The sequence below is a fragment of the Phoca vitulina genome, unplaced genomic scaffold (assembly GCF_004348235.1).
Source record: "Phoca vitulina isolate PV1807 unplaced genomic scaffold, GSC_HSeal_1.0 scaffold41, whole genome shotgun sequence".
NCBI classification, from domain to species: Eukaryota; Metazoa; Chordata; class Mammalia; order Carnivora; family Phocidae; genus Phoca; species Phoca vitulina.
The window spans coordinates 12,948,623-12,973,313 of NW_022589744.1; the positions used below are offsets into that span (position 1 = coordinate 12,948,623).

Below are 24,691 nucleotides of genomic sequence, written 5' to 3' on the forward strand. Positions count from 1 at the left end.
TCAGGGTCCTGGTCGTGGACTCCTTGGCCCAAGGGGCTCCTACGGAGCTGCGAGGTCTGGGCTGGGCTGTTGCCAAGACATCCTGGGGGTGAGCAGGAGGCCCCAAGGACAAGCCATAGAGTCATGCTGGCTCTGAACACCTGTGTGGGGGTGGGATGTCCCGAGGGGCTGTGGTGACCAGGTGTCCTGTGCTCATGCCTTCCCTGCTCTGGGCTGCAGGGTTTGAACAAGCCTGGAAAATGATTACAACAACAGGCAGTTTGGGGTGGGGTGCTTTTCCAGACCCTGCCTTGTGTGTATCCTTGCATCCGGTGAGGATCCATGGCAGGTGGCCTCCACCTGGGGGAGAAGCCAGATGTCAATCAGCTGACTGGGGGGGTCTCCTTTCAGATCTATATTTATGGATGTGCCCTCCTCATTGTTAAACACTACTTTCTGACTACCAAAGTAACATAGACAAAGTAGACAATGTGGAATGTGGAAAATGCCAGAAAAAAAAAAAAAATACCCCACCAGGAAATGAAAAGCCCACCATCCTCCTCCCTAGTGCCAACTCTGGTGGGGGCTGGCGTCATTATCATCGTGGTTCCTGGGCTTTGCTTTGTATCCTGCTTGATATGGTTTTAGGGGTGCTGAGGAGAGGAAATTGGGGGGCAGGAGGGAGGGTGAGAGCCATGCAGACTTCTGGGCCAGACCCCAGTGTGCACAGCTGAGGGATTTGGAGGCATCCTGTCTCAGGAACCACCTTGCAGAGGTCCCTGGCCCTCCCCTTCTCCCTTCTCCCTGCTCTCCCCCTCCCCCTGAGGAAGGAGAAGGGGGACAGCCCTCCAAGTAGGTTGGGCCCAGCTCGGCTGTCTAGGACGGTGAAAATTGGGACTCAGCAGACCAGATGCATTTCCTGCCTTGGCGCCTAGAACACTTTCCAGATGTGTGCACTGCCCCAAGGCCCAGGCAGGAGGGGCCCGGGGAACCTGACCCAGCTGTGTCAGGGACGCTGGCCTAATGCCAGCACATGGGTCAGTCACTGATGAAAATGTCACCGTGAGGAGCCCAAACCTGGGAGCCTGTCCTTGGAGAGTCCCAGGGAGGCTGTGGTTCCCTCTGCTGATCCAGGCTGGCTGTAGACCCCAGCCCTGCCCCCACTCTGAGGGCGCTGGCCTTTCCAGAAAGTAAGATGCCCTGGCTTTTCTCTGATGGTATTAGTCACACCTGCTTCCTGTAGAAAGTGTGAAAAACAGAGAAAAGCCACAAAACAACAACCCTAACAGCGAACCCAGAAACCCACCGTTGCCAGTCAACCGGCTACTGTATGGGAGATAAAGAAGCGCTTTTAAATGCATCGGCAAACTTTGTTGTCTTTCCAAAACTGAGCTCAGATCGAGCACATCCTTTTGTAACCCGCGTTTTCACTTCCTATCAGTGAGGGTTTTCCCACTTCATTGTGTTTTCTTGGAAAACAGGATTTTAATGGCGGTACGTTAGTCCATCCCGTACACCTGTCTTACTAAGTGAGGATTGCTACGTTTTCACCCCTGTCTGTGGGCTGTGCCCAGAGGGCCGGAAGGGTGCAAGCCTTGCCTGTCCTCACAGATGAGAGAGGTGCCTGGTTGCAGAAGCTACTGGAAATGGTTCAGAAGCCCACGCTGAAAGGGACTGTGTAGACCCAGAGCCAGGAGGGACCCCAGGATTGTGTTGACCCGTCCTTCCTCCTCCTGCCCGGTTCCATCGAGGCTCTCGTTACTGAGGTTTGGCATGTGGGTGGGCGAAGCATCCTTGTGAAGTCGTGCACACCAACCATCAGAGTCTCACATGTGACGGTGTCACGGAGCTCAGGGCTCACTGCACAGAACACTGCTGTGACCCTATTACCGAAACGCTCATTTCTGAGTTGCTTTTCCACGTAGATTTAAGTAGGCAGCTGGGCATCTCTTGAATGGGTCCGCCAGGGAGACCCCAGCAGGTCACCCCTCGTCGATCACATATTGAGACGCCCCAGAGGCTAGAGGGGGTGGGTGGGGAATGGAGGGGTGGATGCAATGGTCCCTGGAGGGATCACGTGGGAGAGGCACCGAGGACCCTCAGACTGGTCCCTGACCAGTCCCTCAGCTTCAGGAGAGACAGGAAGGTACAAACAGCCCTGTGGTCATTGTCCATCGAGGTAAGTGCCAAGGGAGAAGGTCCAGGCCTGGAAGGTCGTACAATGGGGGACCCGGCCCATGATGGGGTAGGCATCAGACGGGGCTTCCTTTGTGTGAAGGCCTGAGTCGGGGGGAGCATGGAGTTGGAGGGGACCAGGAGGCCAGAGGCTGGAAGCGGCAGAGGGGGTGGGGAGGCCAGCTGGGCTGAGTCTACCCCAAGCCAAGCCCCTCCCCGCACCCCTGCAAGGCTGGCCCCACCACCCTCCTTTCTCCCGCCTGTGTGAGCCCCAGCCACTCTCCCGCTGCGCCCCTGCCTGGTGCCCCCCCCCAGGACACTGATGCCCCAAGTCCTCCAGGCGGGGCCCCTGGCCAGCCCTCTGCAGGTCCCTGGAGAGTCCTGGGCCGCCGCTCAGCCGCCTTTTCCCGGGCAAGCCGCGGATCCCGATAGAAGAGTGCAGCTGAGTGGATGCCCAGAGCCCAGGGAGAGAGCATCTTCCTTCCTGTCGGCTGTAAATAATGAGAATAAAGAGGGACTATGAATGATTAAAGCTGCCCAGAGTGAGTGGGACTTGAACTGTCTGCCGGCTTTAAAAACTAATTACTTGGAGAGTGTTGTGCCAGGGAACGGTTGCCCGTTTCCCACAATGCCCTCTCCCTCCTCCCCCTCCTTCCTCCTCCCCCTCCCCTCTTCCTCCTCCTGCCCCTCCTCCCCCTCCCCTCTTCCCCCTACCCCTCCTCCCCCTCCTCCCTCCTCCTCCCCTTCTCCCCTCCCTCTTCCCCCTCCTCCCTCCTCCTCTCCCTCCTCCCCCCTCCTCCCCCTCCTCCCTCCTCCCTCCTCCCCTTCCTCGGGTGCCAGGGACACCAGCATCAGGCTGATCGGCCAGTCCTGGCACATGGAGAGCTGCCATGGCCCCTCCATCTCCCTGATTATGACTTCCCTGGAGCCTGTCCCACGAAGAAATACAAGTCCCCTGAAGGAAACAGCCACATGGAGGGATCACGTGGGGGAGGCACCGAGGACCCATGCGGGCAGAGCTGAGACTGGAGCTGGAGCACTCAGGAGACCCCCAGGGGCGGCTTTACCAGCCAGGCCAGGGTGGGCACCACTCAGAACCAGGCTCTGCACCCTGCCTGGAGCCCCGCGAGGGGGCTGGGGGATGCGCGGCCCCAGGGGGTGCCCCTGGCCCGGCGGCTCCCAGACATCCCGCCCTCAGAACGTCCTTGCGTGCCAGGAGTTGGGGCAGGGGGACGGGAGTGAATGTTTCTGGGGACAGAGCTTCAGTTTAGGAAAAGAGAACGTTCTGGAGGTGGATGGCGGCGGCGGCGGCTGCACAACAATGTGAATGTGCTCAACGCCCCCGAACTGTACATTTAAAAAAGGCTAAAATGGTAAATTTTATGTGATGTCTATTTTACCACAGTTTTAAAAATAAATATTTTTTAAAAGGCTGTCTGTGTCTCAGGCCCACTGGGTCTGGGACAGGCTGGTCTCACGGTGGAAGATGTGGTTCCAGCATGTTCTAGCATGGCAAAGAGAAAAGGGTGAATACCTGCATCTCCCGCTGGAGAAAGGGGCCCTGGGGCTGCAAGGGGGCCTCTGCCAAGGGAAGAGAAAATTGTGCCCTTCAGCCAGCTGCAAGTAGGGCTTTGAACGCTGGGGGGGGGGGGGGGGGGGCCGCCATGCCCCCCGGTTGGGGGGGGGGGGGGGGGGTGGACAGGGCCTGGGGAGGGGGTTGCTGAGTCTCGGGATTTGCAACCAGATTAACTCAAGGGGGCCAGTCATTACAGGGGCTCAGTGGCATCTTTGGGTCTTCACTGTCTATTTGGCAGCCGAGGCACAGCCCCCCACCTGACCCCACCCCCCCTCCTCAGGGTCCTGTTTGGAGCTCCAGCTCCCCAGGGCAGCTGGGGGTAGGTAGGGGAGAGAAAAGTCCTTTCCGGGAACAGAGGGCCCTGATGTTTGTCCAGCACTTCAAGGTTTACAGAGATTCCCACTCAAGTGATGCCTTTGGAGAAGGCACATCCAGGGCTGCTGGCTCCGCTGCCCGGGTGAGGAGACAGGTCATGCAGCAGGGTGGTGGCGGAGGCCTGGCTCCCCGGGTTCCTCCTCTGAGTGCCTTGTGCTCTGGGAGCTGCTTTGGACAGCCCTTCCTCTGCTGCCATCCCCCCAGGAAGAGCGGGGCTGGAACACAGCCGTATTCAGTCTCATTGCGCCGGGCTGCCTGTGGTCTCAGAGCAGGGAGTGTGGTCTGCATGCACACATGTGAGCACGCCAGCAAACACGCATGCCCCCATAGCACATGATACAGGGAAACACACGGGGTCAAGAGAGCCCACTGGTTTGGGACTGCAATCGGTGTCCCCCCCCAAATTCATATGTCGGAGCCTACCCCCAATGTGATGGAAATTGGAGGTGGGGTCTTTGGCAGGGATTAGGTTTCTTCAGGATGTGATTCATGCTTTATAAGAGACAAGATAGCTCTCTCTGCATGTGCACGCACTGAGGAGAGGCCATTTGAGCAGTGAGAAGGCAGCTGTCTACAAGCCACAGAACCAGCTCTCACCAGGAGCAGAATCTGCCTGTCAGCACCTTGATCGTAGACTCCCTGGTCTCCAGAAGTGTAAGGAATAAATTCCTGTTGTTTAAGCCACCGGTCCATGGTATTTTGTTATATCTGCCCAAGCAGATGAAGACAACCACCATCACCACCATCATCACCACCATCAGCACCATCATCACCATCACCACCACCATCATCATCACCATTATCACCACCATCATCATCATCATCATCACCACCACCATCATCATCACCATTATCACCATCATTATCACCATCATCACCATCATCATCACCACCATCATCATCTTTACCCCCATCATCATCACTCTCACCACTGTCACCACCATCATCACCACCATAACCAGTACCATCGTCATCACCATCATCATCATCACTATCATAATCATCACCATCACCAACATCATCACCATCATCATCACCACCATCACCATCTTTATCACCATCATCATCACTCACCACCATCAGCAGCACCATCACCACCATTATCACCACCATCACCATTATCATCACCCTCAGCACTGTCACCACCATCATCACCAGCACCATCACCATCACCAACATTATCACCAACCTGCTGAGGCTGACAGGATGGCCTCAACTTGCTTCTCTGCCCTGGAGTCTAAAGGAATGAAAACCAGGGGCACCCGGCCGGCTCAGTCAGTGCAGCGTGTGACTCTTGATCTCGGGATTGTGAATTTGAGCCACGTTGGGCATAGAGATTACCTAAAAATAAAATCTTAAAAAAAAAAAAAAAAGGAATGAAAACCAGCCAGAAGGTGGAGGGCAGAGCTGAGAGCAGAGGAGAAGGTGAGCTGTTTGCAGCTCCTTCTGGTGCCCTTTCTGCTGTTCATACATGCTGCCCACCTTCCCCACTAGATCTTTTAACATCTTTATCATAAAATCCTTGTCTGGTAATTCTAACATCTCAGCCATCTCTGGGTCTACTTCTACTGACAATTTTTCTCCTGATTATGGGTCACAATTTCCTCCTTCTTTGCATGTAATTTTTTATTTACTCCAAATGTTATGTGTAAAAAACCCAGGAGTGTGGAAAATAAATATATTTCTCCTGGAAAAAGAACATGACCCTTCTTCTTTCAGGCCGTGAGTGTAAGGGGCTGAGCCCATCTAGTATGCATCTGAGCCGGGTCTGGGCTTGGATGCTGCATTCATTAGATTCATTTTGCCACTTGCTTCCAGTGTTTTGAAGGTAAGATGGGGTCTTTCCCTTTAGTGTTTGGAGAGAAGACAACAGCATGATAAAGTTAATGTGTGTCTCTACGCAAAAGGTAGGTGGAGCGTGCTCATATGTGGCTGGCGTGGCAGGAGGCAGGTGTATGGAGGGGGAATGCTGTTGAATAGGAGGCCATTGGTGTGCGGAGATGGGTGGTAATTCTCAAAGATGGCAGAACTTACCTTTGAAGCTTAGGTGTTATGGCTGTGAATGGAGAAAATGATGCATATTAGCCTGATGAAGGGCCTTCTCTGCTGAATCCAGTCCCTTCACAGACCCTGGGAGACATCTCAGGACTTCCAAATCAACTGGCCACAGGCCACCACTGCTTCCACATAGTAGGAAAATGTGAACACCCCAGTTCTACCTCCAAACCCCAGTGCATGGTGCATCATCCCCCCACAGAGGAATTCACCACTAGAAAACAGAAACTGCCCTGGTCCTGGACCAGATCTCTGAGTCCCAGCCTCGCCCACGAGAGGGGCTCCCATTAGCACCACTCAGCTCCCTGCCAGATTTCCCACAGAGCTTTTTGGCTTTTGTCAGCTCAAGACAGCCCTAGAAATCTTTGGAAGCCGAGGGGGTGTGTGTCTAATAAAGCTGGAGCTCTGTAATTTAGCAATTACTGTAACCCACACTTGTAATTTCGGGGGCTTCTCGTAATTCTTCTTTGTACTCTCTCTCTCTTTTAAAAAATACGCAGCTTTAATAGCTTTCTCTTTAATGCTCCAAAGGCTGGCGTTTCCCCCCACCCCCACCCCAGGCAGCTGCAAAGCACACAAAGTGAGCAGACTGCGTTTGTGCTGCTTTTCAAGGATTAAAAAGGTTAATTTAATGTTCGGCAGCTCCCAAAGGAAACTGAACTTGCTCTCTGCAATTGTACATGCCTTCAAAGCCCAGAATCCATCTAGTTTGATCATCGGTGTGGACTGAAACCCGCCGCAAGTTCTAATCGGCCCACCTCCCAGGCTCTGTTATTAACCAGTCCCTTTACTGCTCCCTGATCGCACGAGCACACTCGTGCTCCTTGGCCTCCATTCATGTGATTACCTGTTTGTTCATTTAAGGAAGGTTTGTTTTGAGAACCTCCGAGTGCCAGTATCCACATGCCAGTAATCTGCTTCCTATGGGGAATCTTAGTCATCAAAGGCAGGACCTCTTCTCAGGAGTTTGTAGCATGGTGGGGAAGACAGATGACCTCTCAGAACTCGAGTTCGGAGCGGAGTTGGCACAGTGGCTGTGGGAGCCGGGGTGGGAAGGACGGAAGGACGCCGGAGAGACAAAGCCCGGGAAGGGGCAGCACTGGGTTGAGCGGGTGGTGAGCGTCAGGGCATGAAAGAGAAGCAGCGCACGGTGGTCAAAGACAAGTAAATAATTCTGTGGAGCTGGAGAGGAAATCTGGAAATGGGCAGGAGAGCGGTGGGACTACAGGCAGGGGCCATGTTGCGAAGAGCCCTGAGGGCTACAGCCTTGAGGAATTTGAGCTATGTTTTGCAAAAGACTTTCCTGAAGGGAAATGACATGGTTAGATCTGCATCCACAACAGTGCTATGCAAAGAACTTTCCGCAGCCGTGTCCGTGTTCTGTGGTGGAGCTGTCCAGGGCGGCAGCCACGAGACCCACGTGGCTCTTAAAAATCTGAAATGTGGCTGGAGCATCTGAGGAATTGAATTGTTTTTAATTTTATGTAAAGTAAACTTGCCTACCGTATCGGACGGTGCAGCTTTAGACAGTGTCCTCTATCAGCTGCACAAAGACCGTGTCGATGCGGGATGAGGGCAGGTGAGGAGCCAGTTAGGATGATATGTGATGATCCAGGTGAGAAGCATTAAGAATCTGGCACAAGGCGGGGCCTGGGATCGAGCCTGGCATCGGGCTCCTGGCTCAGCGGGGAGCTTGCTTCTCTCTCTCCCGCTGCCACTCCCCCTGCTTGTGCTCTCTCACTCACTCTGTCAAATAAATAAATAAAATCTTAAAAAAAATTAAAAAGAATCTGGCATAAGGCAGAGACCGAAGAGGAGATGACAGATTTGAGAGATACGTCGAAGAGCTGGGTATTGGCAATTGCATGGATGGAGGGGGGAGCTTAAATGACTCATGAATTTGTTACTGTGTGCCTGGGTGGATGGTGGTACTTATATCACAGAGAAAACCAGACACATACCATATATATATATACACACATATATATTTATACAAATATATTTTATATGTTATAATACTATTATGATTTATTATATATTAAAATATATTTTGTGTATATATAAAATATGCATAGGTATATTTTATATGTACATAAAGTATATACTTACTATATAAATATATGATATATATGCACACACACAATAACAGACCTAGAGTAAGAGAGAGAAAACAAAAAAAAAAAAACATTGAAAATGGTAGACTAATGATATTTAATAATATAGTTAGGACTTCCTATTTCATTTATATCAAGTAATGTAAACGGCATAAATCACCTGTTAAAAGGAAATGACTCTAAAATCGGGTCAGAAAACAAACTCAGTTATATAGTATTTATAAGGAACATAGATCAAATAAAGCAGTTCAGTCAAGTTAAACACAGAAAAAGGAAAAAACGTACTAGATCAACCAAACAGAACCAGAAGCATCAGGGTCATTATATTTATACCGGCAAGCATTCAGTTCAAGGGCAGAAGCACTAAGGGGAACAAAGGGTCCACCATAGTGGAACCCACCACCACCCAAACAACGTGGCATGAGATCTAGAGGGCCAGGTGGCGGATCCAGGAGAGCAAGCAGGTCGGCATACTGTGGCTTGCCTATCTCCGCACATAACAGGAAAAGCAGACTAGAAATAAGGCTTCAGAGAGGCTAAATATCAGCTCTAGATGGAGCTGACAGGTGTATGTTTTTGTTTGTTTTTTAAGATTTTTATTTATTGATTATTCATTTGAGAGCGAGAAAGCACAAGCAGGGGGAGAAGCAGGCAGAGGGAGAAGCAGGCTTCCCACTCAGCAGGGAGCCCGATGCGGGGCTCAATCCCAGGACCTCGGGATCATGACCTGAGCTGACGGCAGAAGCTTGATGGACTGAGCCACCCAGGCACCCGGTGTATGTTAACAATATCCTGGAGGTGGTGTATTTTCTCTTCGAGTGGCCATGGACATTTACAAAAGCTCATTCTAGGCATGCCACAAAGAAAAGCTCAATAAAATCCCCAAAGAAGAAACATTACTAACTACATCTGACTTCAGTGTAGTAAGACAGAGAATTAATAACAAAAATGAACATTAAAAAATTAACCATTAAAATGGTTGCATTAAATAATTAACCAATAAAATTGTAAACCTTTTATTCTTATTATGGAGGCCAGCAACGTAATGGTTCAAAATTCATATAGACAGTAATTCCGGGATTTTACTATAAGCTTGGCTATGTGCTGTATTCCTGGATTTAGCTTTATCTATCCCACATGAACAGAGCAGAACTTCCTGTTTGTTGGGAAATAGTTTGGTGTCTAGATCACAGGCACCCTTAAAAATATATTGCTCGCTTCAGCTAGCAAATGCATCTCTTAGCACATTGATACTGCGAGAGCAGGGTAAAAATAACCATCTCTCGATTGTGTCCTTGGGCAGAAAACCTGAATGTAGCAAGAATGGAAAGAGTTAAAGAATTTTATGCATTCAAAATATTTAAGCTACATCAGCAGTAGTGTGAAGTCAAGCAACGTATCTTTCTAAAAAATAACTATCTTCAATGAGAGGATAAATCCATACAACCGCTACCAGATATTAGAGCCAGATGTTATCGTCTTGACCTGTAGGCGACCATAATGCCTCATCGCATGGTCTGGCAACAGTTTTCCTTTTTTTTTTTTAATCCGGGTAGAGAGGTTCCTTATCCGATGTGACCTGCACGTGGGTAGAAAAAAAAGCAGTTGGAAAAGACCCACTTTGTGATCCAAGGTAGAATCAATTTTTTAAAAAAATGTTATTTTTTTATTTGACAGAGAGAGAGAGATAACGAGAGCAGGAACACAAGCAGGGGGAGTGGGAGAGGGAGAAGCAGGCTTCCTGTTGAACAGGGAGCCCGATGCGGGACTCGATCCCAGGACCCTGCGATCATGACCTGAACCGAAGGCAGACGCTTAACGACTGAGCCACCCAGGCGCCCCAAGGTATAATCAATTTTGTAACCTCTCCTTTGATGTTTGACAAGAGGGAATATTATGAAAAATCTATTTTCCTACCCATCTATTAGTCATCTATTGCTGCATAACAAATGACTCCCAAACAATAGCTTCAAGCAACAGGCAGTTATTCTCTCCCCATCTCTGTGGCTCAGGCACTGAGGACCAGCGAAGGGGGAAGGTCCAGCCCAGGGGTGGCTCCATTCCTGTAGCTGTTGGCAGAAGCCACATGGGTTCCTTGCCATGTGGACCTCTGTTCATATTACAACTGGCTTCCCTGGAATGAGTGACCCAAGGGAAAAAGAAAGAACACGACGTGAACAGACGCTGTGATGTGTTTAATACCCCCGTCTTGGAAGTGATGCACCAACATTCCTGTGTCCTCCACTGGATACACAGAGCATCCTCAGCGCCAAGCGGGAAGGGAGGACACAGGGGTCATTGTGGGGACTGGCTATCCCAATCTACCTCTTGATCCATTTATAGACATGGGTAGAAATTTCTTTAACCTTATGAATTGTATTATTAAAGTACTTTGTCTATTTTTTTTCATCCATTTGACTATCAGTCAAGAGAGATGGTTATTGTCAACCACTGCAATTCTGATTCTTTTTGTATTTGGCCACTTTTTGTTGATTTGTTTTGATTCCGTATTAATCTTCCATATGACGAATTACATTGTGTTTTCATTGTGGATCCTGCCTTTGATCATCATAAAATAACTGTGCATTTTGGTATCTTTTGCTCTTGGTGCCGTGCTGACTAATAAGAACGTTCCCGCCTCCGTTTTCTCTTTGTTTGCCTTTCCCTGATCGTGTTTGCCTGCTGTTTTAAATTTAATCTCTCCTTAATATTTAATTTCTCTTTTGTTTTGGAAGTGCCTCTGGTAAACAGCATATACTTGTAAGTTTTTTTTTTAATAAAAGAACACTCTCATTTACTTTTATTGTTATAACAAACACATTTAGTTTTAATGCTTTTATCTCCTTTGCTTCTGATTTTGTGTGTGTGTGAGTGTTCTAAGTCTTCTGGATTTTTCTCTACAGATTGTATTTTTACCTTCTTGGCATATTCTCTGGGTATTTGTAAGGTATGTACCTCTTATTAATTCTGTATTTAATTGTTTTTTTAAAAGATTTTATTTATTTTTATTTGAGAGAGAGAGAGAACATGAATGGAGGGGAGGGGCAGAGGGAGAGGGAGAAGCAGAAGAGCCCGATGTCAGACTCCATCCCAGGACCTTGAGATCATGACCTGAGCCAAAGGCAGGCCCTTAACCAACTGAGCCACCCAGGCGCCCCAACTGTAAATTTAAGAACATTAAAATCTATTTGTTCTGGTTTTTTTTTTAAGATTTTATTTATTTAGGGGCGCCTGGGTGGCTCAGTCGTTAAGCGTCTGCCTTCGGCTCAGGTCATGATCCCAGGGTCCTGGGATCGAGCCCCGCATCGGGCTCCCTGCTTGGTGGGAAGCCTCCTTCTCCCTCTCCCACTCCCCCTGCTTGTGTTCCCTCTCTCGCTGTGTCTCTCTCTGTCAAATAAATAAATAAAATCTTTTTTTTTTTTTTAAGATTTTATTTATTTATTTGACAGAGAGAGAGATAGTGAGAGCAAGAACACAAGCAGGGGGAGTGAGAGAGGGAGAAGCAGGCTTCCCGATGAGCCGGGAGCCTGATACGGGGCTCGATCCCAGGACCCCGGGATCGTGACCTGAGCCGAAGCAGACGCTTAACGACTGAGCCACCCAGGCGCCCCAAAAAATCTATTAGTTTTCAAAATTATTTTTTAATTACACTAAAGCATGTGCATTGCTTTAAATGTTAAATAATCTTAAAAGGAAAGTAGCAAAAAGTCACCAGTTTTATACCTTTCTCTGCACTGAACTACATGTGTGTGTCCCTCCCCCAAAATTCATAGGTGGGAATGCTAAGACCCAAGGTGATGGTGCCTTTGGGAGGTGACTAGGTCATGAGGGCAAAGCCACAGGAATGGTATTAGTGGCTTTCATCAGAGACCCTTCTTGCTGCTGGAGGATACAGTAAGATCTTGGATGGTCTGTGAACCAGGCAGCAAACCGTCACCAGAAGCCGAATCTGCTGCAGCTTGATCTTGGACTTCAGCCTCTAGAACTACGAGACTTTCGTTTCTGTTGCTTATAAGCTAGTCTTCTTTGGTATTTTGTTATAGCAGCCTGAATGGACTAAGACATCTGCCCACCTCATCTCTGAGATCCCTTTTCCAAGCATATTTTATCTGGTTTTGATTTTGGTTTTGGTTCACACCTCCATAATGTACTTCTGTGACGTGTCTTGACATGACCCTCAACGTCCCGTGGCGGAGAATGAAGATTTATCACCACACTCTTTCCCACCCCACAACCCCTTCCCTGCTCTCTGTCCATCTAATATGGCACACGTTGGGTTGTTGGGATCGTGCAATAAGGACCTAGAAAAAAATCACCTGATTTTCACCACCAAGGTAAATACTGTTATTATGGTTACATTTCCTTTTTTGTGTCCTTGTTCTTCTTAGAGTTAATATTTGTTAATAATATCTAATTAGATATTATTATTTGGTTACACGGTTGACTAGGTCACGGTCACAATTTCTCCCTAAATTCTCTAACACCACACTCAGTTCTATGTTCCCCACGATTATTATATCAGATGCTCCATGAGCTCTCCCCCTACACCGGATGGACCCCCCACGTCCTCCCTGAGCTCTTCTGTTCCCTGCAGTTGCCACCCCCCCTTCCCATCCATCAATATGCAACTTCTCTTTCCTTCCCACTGGGTTGTGGCGCCTGTTTCCCAGATCAGGTGTGTCCCAGGAGCTTCCTGAAAACGCCCGAGAGATACATTTCCTGAGACTTCACCTGACAATGTCTTTGTTCTGCCTTCACTCTTTGGGTGTGAAGTGCTTGCTGAAAATCACTGCTTTGGAAACACTGCGTACATTGCACTTCTGTCTTCCAGTCCCCTACTGCGGTGGCAAACTTGGGGCCATCTCCGTCCTTTGCGCATGGTCTCTTTTACCCTCCGAAGCTGTTCAGATCATTTCTCTAGTGCTGCCATTCAAGTATCCTTGTGATGTACCTCGACATGCTCATTTAAAATTCACTGCACTGGGTCCTTGGTAGGTGCTTTCCTTGTGAGTTGAGCTCAGGTACTTTGGTCACCACAACCTTGGGCTCTTTTGATGGACACTGGTGGCCACGGAAGAAGTCTGAGGTGGGGAGGGCCAGTGAGTCCCCCACAGCGATGCTGCCCGATGCTGACGCATCCGGACTCAGAACAAGGTCTTCGACATATGCAAATTCTTATTAAACAAATGTGCCTTTAATAACAGGCACCGAACAGCTCAGGCAATGTGGCCTGGAAGCACTCTCAGCTCCCAGCGTTGGTCTCTCCCTCGCTCCCCCTACACCCTGTATGGATGGCTCGCCCCCTGCTTGCCCCAGCTCACAGTGCTGCCTTGAGCTTACAAAACTGTGGGGTTTTCCCCTTATCCCTGATCAGGTCGCCCTACCACTGTCCTTGCTGACCTCGCTTTGGGAGGATGGGGGCCCCCAGGCGAGAAGACCGTGGACCCTCCTAGTCTCCCCTGAACAAGAACTTCGCAGTTTCCTGTCTGTCTTTAGTCAATTCCCACTGCCCCCAAAAGGTGGATTTTTGACAACTGTGTCCAGTTTAATGCTTATTTTTTGTGGAGTGAATTCACTGACCACTTCATACCATCGCAGCCCAGAAGGACCTCCGACAGATTGAGGTTTAAAGACCATATGGCCAGACAATCTCAACAGATACAGAAAAGTAAAGGATAAGATGCCATGAGTAATAATTATAAACCTAATCTATAATAATGGTTGTTTACCAAAAACTGACAGCAAGCGTTGCCCTTCCTGGTGAAATGTTAGAAGCTGTCTCTTCAAAGTGAGAAGCCACTCCGGGTGCTCCAAACCCAAACGGATTTTTTTTTTTAAGATTTTTATTTTTAAGTAATCCCTATACCCAACGTGGGGCTCAAACTTACAGCCCCGAGATCAAGACTCACATGCTGTACTGACTGAGCCAGGCAGCTGCGCCCCAACGGATTTGACATAGGGAAGTAGATGTTGTAGGATTGGTGGAAGGCTGGGACAGTGGCATTGGAATGCACCCCAGCTTCGAGGTTGTGGTTCCACAGCTAGGATGCAGAGGTCCTCACATGGCGTTAACCTCACACCCATGGGGCTGGAGACGGGGAGCTGGTGCAGGCACACCCCCCACCAGCACTGCAGGAGAGAGCTAGGACCCCTGTGTCCCTGCACCTTCCACGTATTGCACAAGTGCCTCTGTTCCAGACCCTAAATCACTTTTGGTATTCTATAAAAAAGCAAGGCTGTTGGGGAAACATGGCTTTGAGCCTTCCAGCTTTCATGATACAAAGTGGTGGAAATGGGGGCACTGGGTGGCTCAGTTGGTTGAGTGTCCAACTCTTGGTTTTGGCTTAGGTCATGGTTTCAGGGTCGTATGATCGAGCCCCACGTAGGGCTCCACACTTAGCGTGAAGTCTGCTGGAGATTCTCTCCCTCTCTCTCCCTCCCCCTTTGTCCTTCCCCCTGCTTGAGCTCTCTCTTTCAAGTAAATAAATAAATAAAATTAAAAACAAACAAACAAACAAACCACTGAAAAACCGAAGTGGTGGAAATGGACTGAGGGTGCGACAGAAATTGTGTCATGCAAGCGCGTAGAAAAATTCTCCCCTGGTCTTTAAAACTGTTCTGAATTTCTCTGGGTACACAGCCCAGGTGAAGCGAGGGGAACGGCTTGTGAACATTCATGAGATGTCTGGCATTTTATGGATGGGGCTTCAAAACTTGGAAACCTTGGCTAGATGTGGCAGAAAGAGTCTGTCTTAGTCTGTTCAGGATGCTTTAACAAAATGACCATAGACTGCGTGGCTTATAAACAACAGACATTTATTCCTCACAGTTCTGGAGGCTGGAAGTCCAAGATTAAGACGTGAGCAGCCCCGGTGCGTGGTGGGAGCTTGTTCCAGGTCGGCGACAGGCTGCCTCCGTGGGAGGGGTGAGCGAGCTCTCTGGGACCTCCTTTACTCAGGTGCGAATCCCATTCAGAGGGACCTCCCAAGGTCCTTACATCCAATACACTGGGTGCTAGGATTTAACAAATGAATTTTAGGGGGACACAAACATGCAGTCTAATAAATGGAAGACCTTGTAGCTAACCATCATGTTAGGCTCCAGAATTCTGACAACATTCCTGTTAAGGAGAAAAAGGACGTGATGCTTCCTACAGAGGAGAGAGTATCATACTGGGGACCAGTATGCCCTGTTTCTCTCTCTTACTTCGCCCAGCCTGGCGACCCAGATCCCGCCCGATAGGACACCTCAGGTCAGCTCCTGAAGGTGGAGGTGCTTGTCCCATGTCAAGCTGGAAGCACCAGGGAGGCCCTGACCATATCCCAAGAGCCATCTGGGAAGTGGCTGCTGACATCTGGGCAGCTGAAAGCCCCGGCTATGCGTCTCCTGTGGTGATTTTCAAGTTCAGTCTTACTTTTGTCCTTGGAAGGGTCATTTCGTCTTGCCAGGGTTCTGTGGCAGTGACCCCTACCCATGGGACTCAGAGCTGGAGGCGGGGGGGTTATGGGCCTCCTGCAATATATTTTGGAGGACAATCTGCCTCTAGCCGATGGGGACTCTTCTGGTGGTGCTCACGCTCCATGTTATGGACAGAAGAAACCCAAGAGGTTCACAGGCCCCATCAGGCCCTCGGCACTTGGCAGGGCTCAGAGCTGAGAGCAGCTGTTTTGGAATGTGCAAAATGGATTTCCAAGGTTTCAAATCCGTACCTGCGGAGAGAGAAGGCCTGAGCCAGGGCCCTCCTCCCCCTCCCCCCTGCGTGGGGGTGGGTAACACCGCGTCCCCAGCTTCCTGCACCTGTCATGCGGCCACCGCGTCCCCAGCTTCCTGCGCCTGTCATGGGGCCACCGCGTCCCCAGCTTCCTGCGCCTGTCATGGGGCCAGAGGCCTGAATCTTGCAGAGCCACATCTCTGCTGCAGGTAAGCCTCCCTGGGTGAGCCAGGGCGGGGAGAAATGCAGGGAGATGTGTTTATACGGCAGCCCCTCCTCCCTGCCATCTGCTTGCACCATCCTTCCCTCCGCACCCCCTCTCCAGTCTCCCACGTGGATCTTCGTGTAATTAATTAATATTGCATTCATCAGAGCTTAATTCATGTTCTTGTAATATACAGGATTAAAAAAAATCCTACGAAGAGAGCAGTGATAGGCTCTGGCTTTCCGGGCTGGGAGAGAGGATAGGAGCCCCCGTGATAGGGTTGTCTTGCTCCCCGCCCCACGGCAGTGAGCCCCCCGCTCCCCACCCCTGCCCAGGAACTCCGCAGCCTCCCTGGGTGAGCCAGGGGCGGGGGCCAGGCTGGGAATGCATTAGGTGGGCAGAGCAAGCCAGGATGCGGGGACAGGACGCCGGGGTGCTGGGGCTCCAGGGCAGGTCTGATCTGAGGGCCCGGCTTCCCTGCAGAGATACCCGGAGCGCGAGCGCGCTGTGTGAGGCCCCTCTACCACCGTCTGCGCCCCGAGGCAGCGCGGGGGCTCCGGGCCAACCACCTGCCGAAGAGCGGGCAAGGGAGGCGGGGCGCCTTCAGGGTGTGGATTTTGCTCTGCGACCGACCCGAGGGAGAGGAACTCGGAGGACCAGCGTGGTGGGGGCTGGGCTGTCGAGGGCGAAGCCCATCGGGGTGCCCCGGGGGCAGCATCTGGCTCCAGGCTTTGCTCAGAGGCTGCGCAGCGCACGTAGGGGGTGTGTGCATGGGCTTGGGGGGGGGATCCCAAGGGACCAGTCGAGGGCTCTGTTTCAACCAAGCCTCTCCTTTCATGTCCTCCAAGCAGAGGCCCCTCTTGCGCTGGCCGTGGTCCCCGGGGACCTTGCCTCCACTTTAGAGCACAGCGCAGATATTTGGGGAAAGGAAGAACAAAACCTGGGGGGAGGGGGCACCCGGAGTGGGGCAGCCAGGCAGCGTGCCCCATGGTCACCAGGGACCGGGTGGGTCACAGACCCCGCCTTTGTTTACCCCTCTGCTCTGCCCTGGGGCCCTGTATGGCCAAGAGGACCCCTTCCTTCTCTCTCCTCCCCTAGCACAGCCCCTCCTCCTCCCCTGCTTTTTAATGCCTTCCTTTCTGCAAGGCTCTCGGTACCAGCTCCCCGAGCCACGAGCCACGGGGCTGTCCCGCGGTGCTGCCTGCCTTGGAAGGTGCTCAGGGCCGCCACCTCTCCGCGAGCTTCCAGGAGGTCCACGGGGTGGGAAGAATCTGAAAGCATCTGGATGCTGGGGCGGGCACCCTTCCTTCCTCTGCCTGCGTGCGAGCTGTCACACCATGGGCAGCTATTCCTTCCCTTCCTCCGCCCCCTCGCCTCACGACCCCCTCCTTCCACAACTTCCCAGGTGGGGTTGGGATGTGGAGGGACAGAGGGGACAGGGGCAGAGTGACCACTGTTGAGAAGGACGGCTCACCTGTGCCCACCTGTGCAGGGGGCAGAGCAGGCAGGACCACCGGTGCCAGGGCCAGGGCCAGCTGTGTGTGGCCAGCTGAGGAAGCTTCTGGAACACTAGCTCATATAATAGCAGAGAGCATTCCAGAATGGGTAGAGGAGCATACAGGAGGCTGGAATGTGCATTTCCGTTCTCTGTCTTGGTGCAGAGCTTGAAATGCCGAAGCGGCTGTGATGCTAAACCACGCACGAAGTAAACGTGATGATCGTAGTACAGGAAACGGGCACGGGCTGCGCGCGCGGACGGGGGCCACTGCGCACCACGGCTGTGGAGACGCTGCGGACGCCCAGTCTCCCGGGAAATGGGTTCTTCCTTTTCTCTCTGCTGCCTGGAAGGGACGCGCCAGTCGGGAGGATGAGGGTCCTTACCCCTCCCAGCGGTACCCGGCCACTGCCACTCGGGGGGAGCCCCCCGCTCTTAGCTGCACTCTGTTCTGAAGCGGGGGTGAGGGCCCCTGGGACCCTTGGAGAGCCGGGAGGGACGTGCTGTCGGGGGCTGCCTGCCTGGCATCATTAAGCAGCCGGCTGTCTCTCTGTCCACTGCTGGCACAACATGGCTAGAGGCGACAGTGCCCGAGAGGAAGATGTTCTCAGGATAGCTGGTGATTTGACCTGACACGTGTCAGATGAGCACTGGCCTCCTGCCCGCTTCCCCCCGGGGAAGAGCCACCGCCGCTGCTCCCAGAGCCGGGAGAACCGCCCCTAAAAGCTGAGGATGGCTGCTAATGAGCCCGCAGAGGGGGTGCCCACCGGGGCGGGCTGGGGGAGAGGGCAAGGGCGGTGGGTGCCGTCCCCCTGCTGGCCAGGCCCCTCCCCTCCCACGCTCCCGGCCACCTGGTGGGGTGCCTAAGGTTGACCCTGGAAACCACCTGCTCCCCTCTCTTATCAGGACAGTCCTTCAAGTGTGGAACTTTCTGGAATGTGTTCTCTGCCACTGAGGCATGTATTTATCACCCTCTGGTGTATTTATCCTTAAAGATAAATAAAGCCAGGGGCTGGAACCAAGCGTTTTTACAGGAGAGCCCTCGGAAAGATGCATGACACGGGTCCTCGGGAAGCCTCTCCTACCCGGGCAGCGCCAGCCATCGGACGGGGTCTGGTGTGGACTGGATACCCCACCCCCATTCAGACCCCAGCAGCTCAGGGTGCAGAGAGAGGGTGCGGAAATGAGGTCACTAGAGTCGCCCTAATCCAGTATGACTGGTGTCCTTATAAAAAGTGTAGATGAGCACACACACACAGAGGGAAGACTGTGCGAGAACACAGGGAGGAGGTGTCCGTCTGCAGGCCAAGGACAGAGGCCTCCGGAGGAACCAGCCCTGCCCACACCTGGATCTCAGATTCCAGCCTCCAGGACTGTGGGCAAGTAAATTTCTGTTGCTAAAGCCGCTCAGCCAGCCTGTGGCGCTTTGTTGCGGCAGCCTGAGCAGACGAGGATGGAATCTCTTAGAAAATGTGAATCCAGAAGGTATTTCCAGGGACACCTGGGCGGCTCAGTCGGTTGAGCGTCCGACTCTTGATTTTGGCTCAGGTCGTGATCTCAGGGTCCTGGAATTGAGCCCTGTGTTGGGCTCCGTGCTGGGCATGAAGCTTGGGATTCTCTCCCTCTGTGCCTCCCCTCCCCACTCTCTCCCTCTATTAATTAATTAATTAATTAATTAAATAAAAACAAAATGTATTTCTAAAAGGTACATCCGAGGGCCTTAAAAACATCTGCTCTGATAGGAGAAGAAACTTCCAGAATGCATGTGCTGGAACACACCAAGATGTTTTCATGCTCCAAGCCCCCTGCCCAGCACATCCCCCCCAAAGATGTTTTCTCAAAACGTGTTCTTTTAAAAATGTATTTACACAACAGATCAACATTTAAATACATGTTTAAAGAGCAATTATGACTATGTTCACCTGTCAGAGTAAGATGGTGTCGCTCATGTGTTTCCAGTTGGTTGGATAAATAAATAATCAGCTTGCATGTTTTTTTTTAAACCTACCACCTACTGTAATTATGTATTTACCTTTATGATAATACCCCATCCTCTCAGTTTTAGCTACGAGTGGGGGTGAAGTATTCCAGTAAAAGAGGAATGACTCTGAAGGAGGAGGGACCCTGTTGCCCGCCCACCCCTCCCCCAGGGTACACCTGCTGTTTTCCAGTCCCAGGGAGCAGTTGTCAGAAGCCCACGTGCTGAGAGGGCCTCCCTGTGTGGGGACCAGAGCATGTGGCCCTGCCATCCACGTCGTCACGGGAGAGGGTACGGGGTGTGACTGCTCCTGGGGACCTGGGTGGCGGTGGGCACTGAGTCTTGATGTCCTGCAGAATCACGCAGCCTCAGTTGGTCTTCACAAGCTCCCTCCTTTGCTCACAGAGCCTTTGGTGATGATGTCCACAATGAGGGGTGAACTTGCCTTCCTTTAAATTTCCAAAGCAGTTGGGATCTTATGCCCTGACTGCTAGTGACAGAGCCCTTATCTTATACCCTAGACTCCAGAGTAAATGAAAGAGGTCACATCTTGTCCATTTTACAGATGGGGAGAGAGAGAGAGAGAGGCAGAGAAGCTCAGTAACGTGGCCCAGTCCCGGCAGTTGCGATTTTTAGGCCTCATATATATATCTGGTGCTCTTCCAAAATATTCCACAGTGGAAATTTGGGGACGTGAAGCCATTTAACAATGGGGTTACTACTGCTAGGTGTCAAGGAATTCTGCTTTGAGAAGATGTTCAGTCCAAATCTACTTCCCGAGTAGGTCGGGGATGGCTGCTCCCACTGGGGAAGCTTATCTACAGGACACGTTGGAGCCACGAGTCCCTTAAGGTGCTTTGGGTGGCGGAGGTCATTTGGGTGGCTTGGGCCATTATGAGTAATTAGTGTCATCAAACTGCATCACGTAATATGTCCCCTCTCTGTCCAGCCCTCCACTGGCCTCACCCCGCGTCTCATCGCCAACTGGATCCCATTAAGTAATCAGTCTTGTAGATGGGCTACGCTGGGTCACAGCTACCTCCTGGCTTTGATGGTCAAGAAAGATGTTTTCTTTCTATTCCTGAATGGCCAATTCTGCTCCATGTTTTCTCCTTTCAAATACTGTATGTTCTTGGGGAGATTATTTTCCTCCTGAGCAGATAAGGACTCTGACAGCTGTTCAGGAAGGAGGGCTCCTTAATCTGGGATCCAAGGGGGGCTTCCAAAGGTCTGAGAACCCCTTGCAATTATCTGGAAAATGTTGTATCCACATGCATGGATAGGCATTTAGTTTCCCTCTGAGGAAGTGAGTCGGGAGGTTTCTGCAGATGGACAAAGGGAATCCACGTCCCAGAGGATAGTGGTTAACATTTATTGAGAGCAATACAGACCAGACCACCCGAGGTCCCTAACCTGGCGTTTATGGACCTGTTGAGGTCCAGGAGCTTGGATGAGGCAAATTTACATTTTTAGTTTCGGCAAAGTTCTACTGCAATTTAGCATTTCTTTCCATTATAAATGGACTCAACACACCACTGTGGTTTTCACAACTGTTTCTTCACTACATTAAAGTTGTTGCAGATATCTCAAAATATTCTTTATGCTCATCATCACTTAGAAATCATGTTGGTTAGGGGAGCCTGGGTGGCTCAGTCGGTTAAGCGGCTGCCTTCGGCTCAGGTCATGATCCCAGGGTCCTGGGATCGAGCCCCACGTCGGGCTCCCTGCACAGTGGAGAGTCTGCTTCTCCCTCTCCCTCTGCCTGCCTCTCTGCCTACTTGTGCTCTCTATCTATCTGTCAAATAAATAAATAAAATCTTAAAAAAAAAAAGAAATCGTGTTGGTTATTAAATCAGCAACTATGCTTTATTTAATGCATTGATGAAGAAGCACCTATAAAATGTCAATCTTTGCAACATATTTAAGAACGGGCATTCATTGTCATTGGTCACCATTGTAATTCTATGTATTTAATTTTGTGCATTTATAAATAGTATTCTGAGACAGGGTCCATGGTGGAGCCATGGTTAGGCACCGCTGGTGTGCCCTAGAGTACATGCATGCATCTGAGGTTATGCTGTGTCTGAGTGTGGACACCCTTTCCCTCTTCGTGGCTGCCTGATCTGTGCTCTGTTGGTTCCCTTTGAAATGGGGACAACAGCCACCAAACAAGGGTGCTGAATGGTTAAAAGAGCTCATATAGGTGAAGGCTTTAAGGCAGGTACTGTATCATACTCTCTACATCGGTTTTCTCATTTAATCCCCCTGCAACTCTATAAATTCAGTCCTAGAATTATTCCCATTTTATAGATGGAGACACTGAGGTTCATTATAAGGAAGTGCCCAAGGTCACATAGCTAGGAAGTGGGAGAACTAGATAGAAGCCCAGGCCATTGGACACCTGATCCCTCGTGCAACATGTGCTTTCATTTTTACCCGTAATATTTGCCATTGCTGGTGCTCTTTATTTTTTCTTGTAGATCTGAATTCTGTGTGGCATTATTTCCCTTCATCCTGAAGAACTGCCTTAGGCATTTCTTGTCATGCCAGGTTGCTGCAGAGGGATTCTCTGAGTTCATTATCTGCAAATGTGTTTGTCTCATTCTCATTTTTTTTTTTTTTTAAAGATTTTATTTATTTATTTATTTGAGAGAAAGAGAGAGAGAAACAGCATGAGAGGGGAGAGGGTCAGAGGGAGAAGCAGGCTCCCCGCCCAGCTGGGAGCCCGATGTGGGACTCGATCCCAGGACTCCGGGACCATGACCTGAGCCGAAGGCAGTCGCTCAACCAACTGAGCCACCCAGGCGCCCTCATTCTCATTTTTGAGAGCTATTTTCACTTGATGTAGACTCATGAGCCAACAACCCTCCCTCCACTTCACCCCCTGCCTCCAGTTATTTAAGATTTTTGCTCCCTTGTCTTCTGGCTGTGACTATTTCTGTTGAGAAAATGGCTATAATTTTTATCGTTGTTTCTCTCTATGTAATGCATCTTTTTTTTTTCTTCCCTTGCCCACTTTCAGGATCCTCTTTTTTTTCTTTTTCTTTCTTTCTTTCTTTTTTTTTTTTTCGCAGTTTGACTCTAGTGTACCTTGGTATGGGTTGCTTTGAATTGACCCTGCTTGAGATTTTCTGAGATTCTTGGATCTGTAAATGAACGTTTTTCATCAAATTTGGAAATTTTTAACAATTATTTCTTCAAATATTTCTTCTGCCCCATTCTCTTTATCTTCTCTGTTAAAAACTCTACTTACATTAAAAAAACCCTCCTACTTACATATATGTATACCACATAATTTTGTCCAATAGACTGCCAAATCTCTGTTGGTTTTCATGAAATCTTTTTCTCTATATCCTTTAGATGGAATAATTTCTATTGACCTGTTTTCAAGCTTACTAATCCTTGCTTCCATAGTCTCCAATCTCCTAGTCAGGGAATTTTAAATAGTTTACTTTTAAGTTCTGGAATCAATCTGGTTATTTTTTAATAGTTTCTATTTCTTTCCTGAGATTCCCCCTATTTTGTTCATCACCAACGTTCATTTAAGTTTGTGAGCACATTCTTAATAGCTGCTTTAAAGGTCTTTTCTGCTAAGATAGGTTAGCTCAGATCTTTTTCTATTCATTTCTTTTTTTTTTTTTCTTGATTCGGGTCATATTTTTCTATTTCTTCACATGTCTAGTAATTTTCGATTGTATGCTGGACATTTCAGAAGATATGTTATATGGAGTCTGGATTGTCTTATCCTACTTTTAAAAAAATGTTGAATTTTGTTTGGCATACAGTAAATTCTGGTGAATGCTTTTCCTCCTGCAAGGTTTGATTGTATTCTTTGTCTGGGTGGACCTGCTTTGGTTTTCAACTTGGATTTAGGGTGTGGCCCTTACTCTAAGACATGGTATTTCCTGCTAAGACCTGGGCTTTCTGGGGTCTCAATTTAATGGTGCTTTCAGTTAAAATATTCTATAGGTTGATGTAAACGTTTCTTAGGGCCTTTGAGGGTGCATCACAAGGAGAAAGAAATTACTCTAGCTAAGGGGGTGAAGATAAAAGTATGATAACAAGTAGGTTTGCCTGACTGTTGGTAGAGATTTGCTGAGTATATTAAGATGTTGAGGACAGAGAAAATGCACAGTCGTTACAGATATAAGTCTTAAATGGAAAGTCACAGGACAATACAGATGAATTGCAGGTATGGATTTGTGACAGAGCTGCTTCTCATCAGGGTAATTCTATATAGAAAGTTCAAGGATTTACTTATGATTTGGTTCAGAGTCCTTGGAGCAATGCTGGGGAAGCAAGCTGGTTATTGAATGTTTTTATTTTTTATTTTTTTTTATTTTTTTATTTTTTTTTTAAAGATTTTATTTATTTGAGAGAGAGGGAATGAGAGAGAGAGCATGAGATGGGGGAGGGTCAGAGAGAGAAGCAGACTCCCCGCCGAGCAGGGAGCCCGATGCGGGACTCGATCCCGGGACTCCAGGATCATGACCTGAGCCGAAGGCAGTCACTTAACCAACTGAGCCACCCAGGTGCCCTGGTTATTGAATGTTTTTAAAGAAACACTGATGGATTATGTTCAAGCACCTGTAGTGACTACTTAATGTACTCAAATGTCTCAAAGTTACTTGGTAAGGACCAGAACAAACAGATAAGTTTACTTTGTGACTGGAATATTACCTCTTTGTATGCAAATACATGTTATAATAGATGTACCTGAAGATAGTTTCTTTTTTTAAAAATATTTAATTTATTTATTTATTTGACAGAGAGAGCACAAGCAGAGGGCGCAGCAGAGGGAGAGGGAGAAGCAGGTTCCCCGATGAGCAAGGAGCCTGATGCAGGACTCGACCCCAGGACCCTGGGATCACGACCTGAGGCGAAGGCAGACACTTAACCGACTGAGCCACCCAGGCGTCCCCTGAAGATAGTTTCAATTGAAAGTAGATTTTGCCCTATCATCTGGGTACATGATTAAGTTGCTTAGGTAACTCTTTAATTCAGGCAAAGAAAAGACCCACTTCATCT

General features: G+C 49.6%; 1 long non-coding RNA gene across 1 annotated transcript in view; it reads left to right on the forward strand.

The window, feature by feature from the left end:
* The first annotated feature begins 16,092 nt into the window (after positions 1-16,092).
* The window catches only part of LOC116648015, a 40,295-nt gene continuing 31,696 nt past the window's right edge, over positions 16,093-24,691 (forward strand). The window contains exon 1 of the long non-coding RNA XR_004302430.1: positions 16,093-16,194. This is a non-coding gene — a long non-coding RNA (uncharacterized LOC116648015). The remainder of the gene's footprint in view (positions 16,195-24,691) is intronic.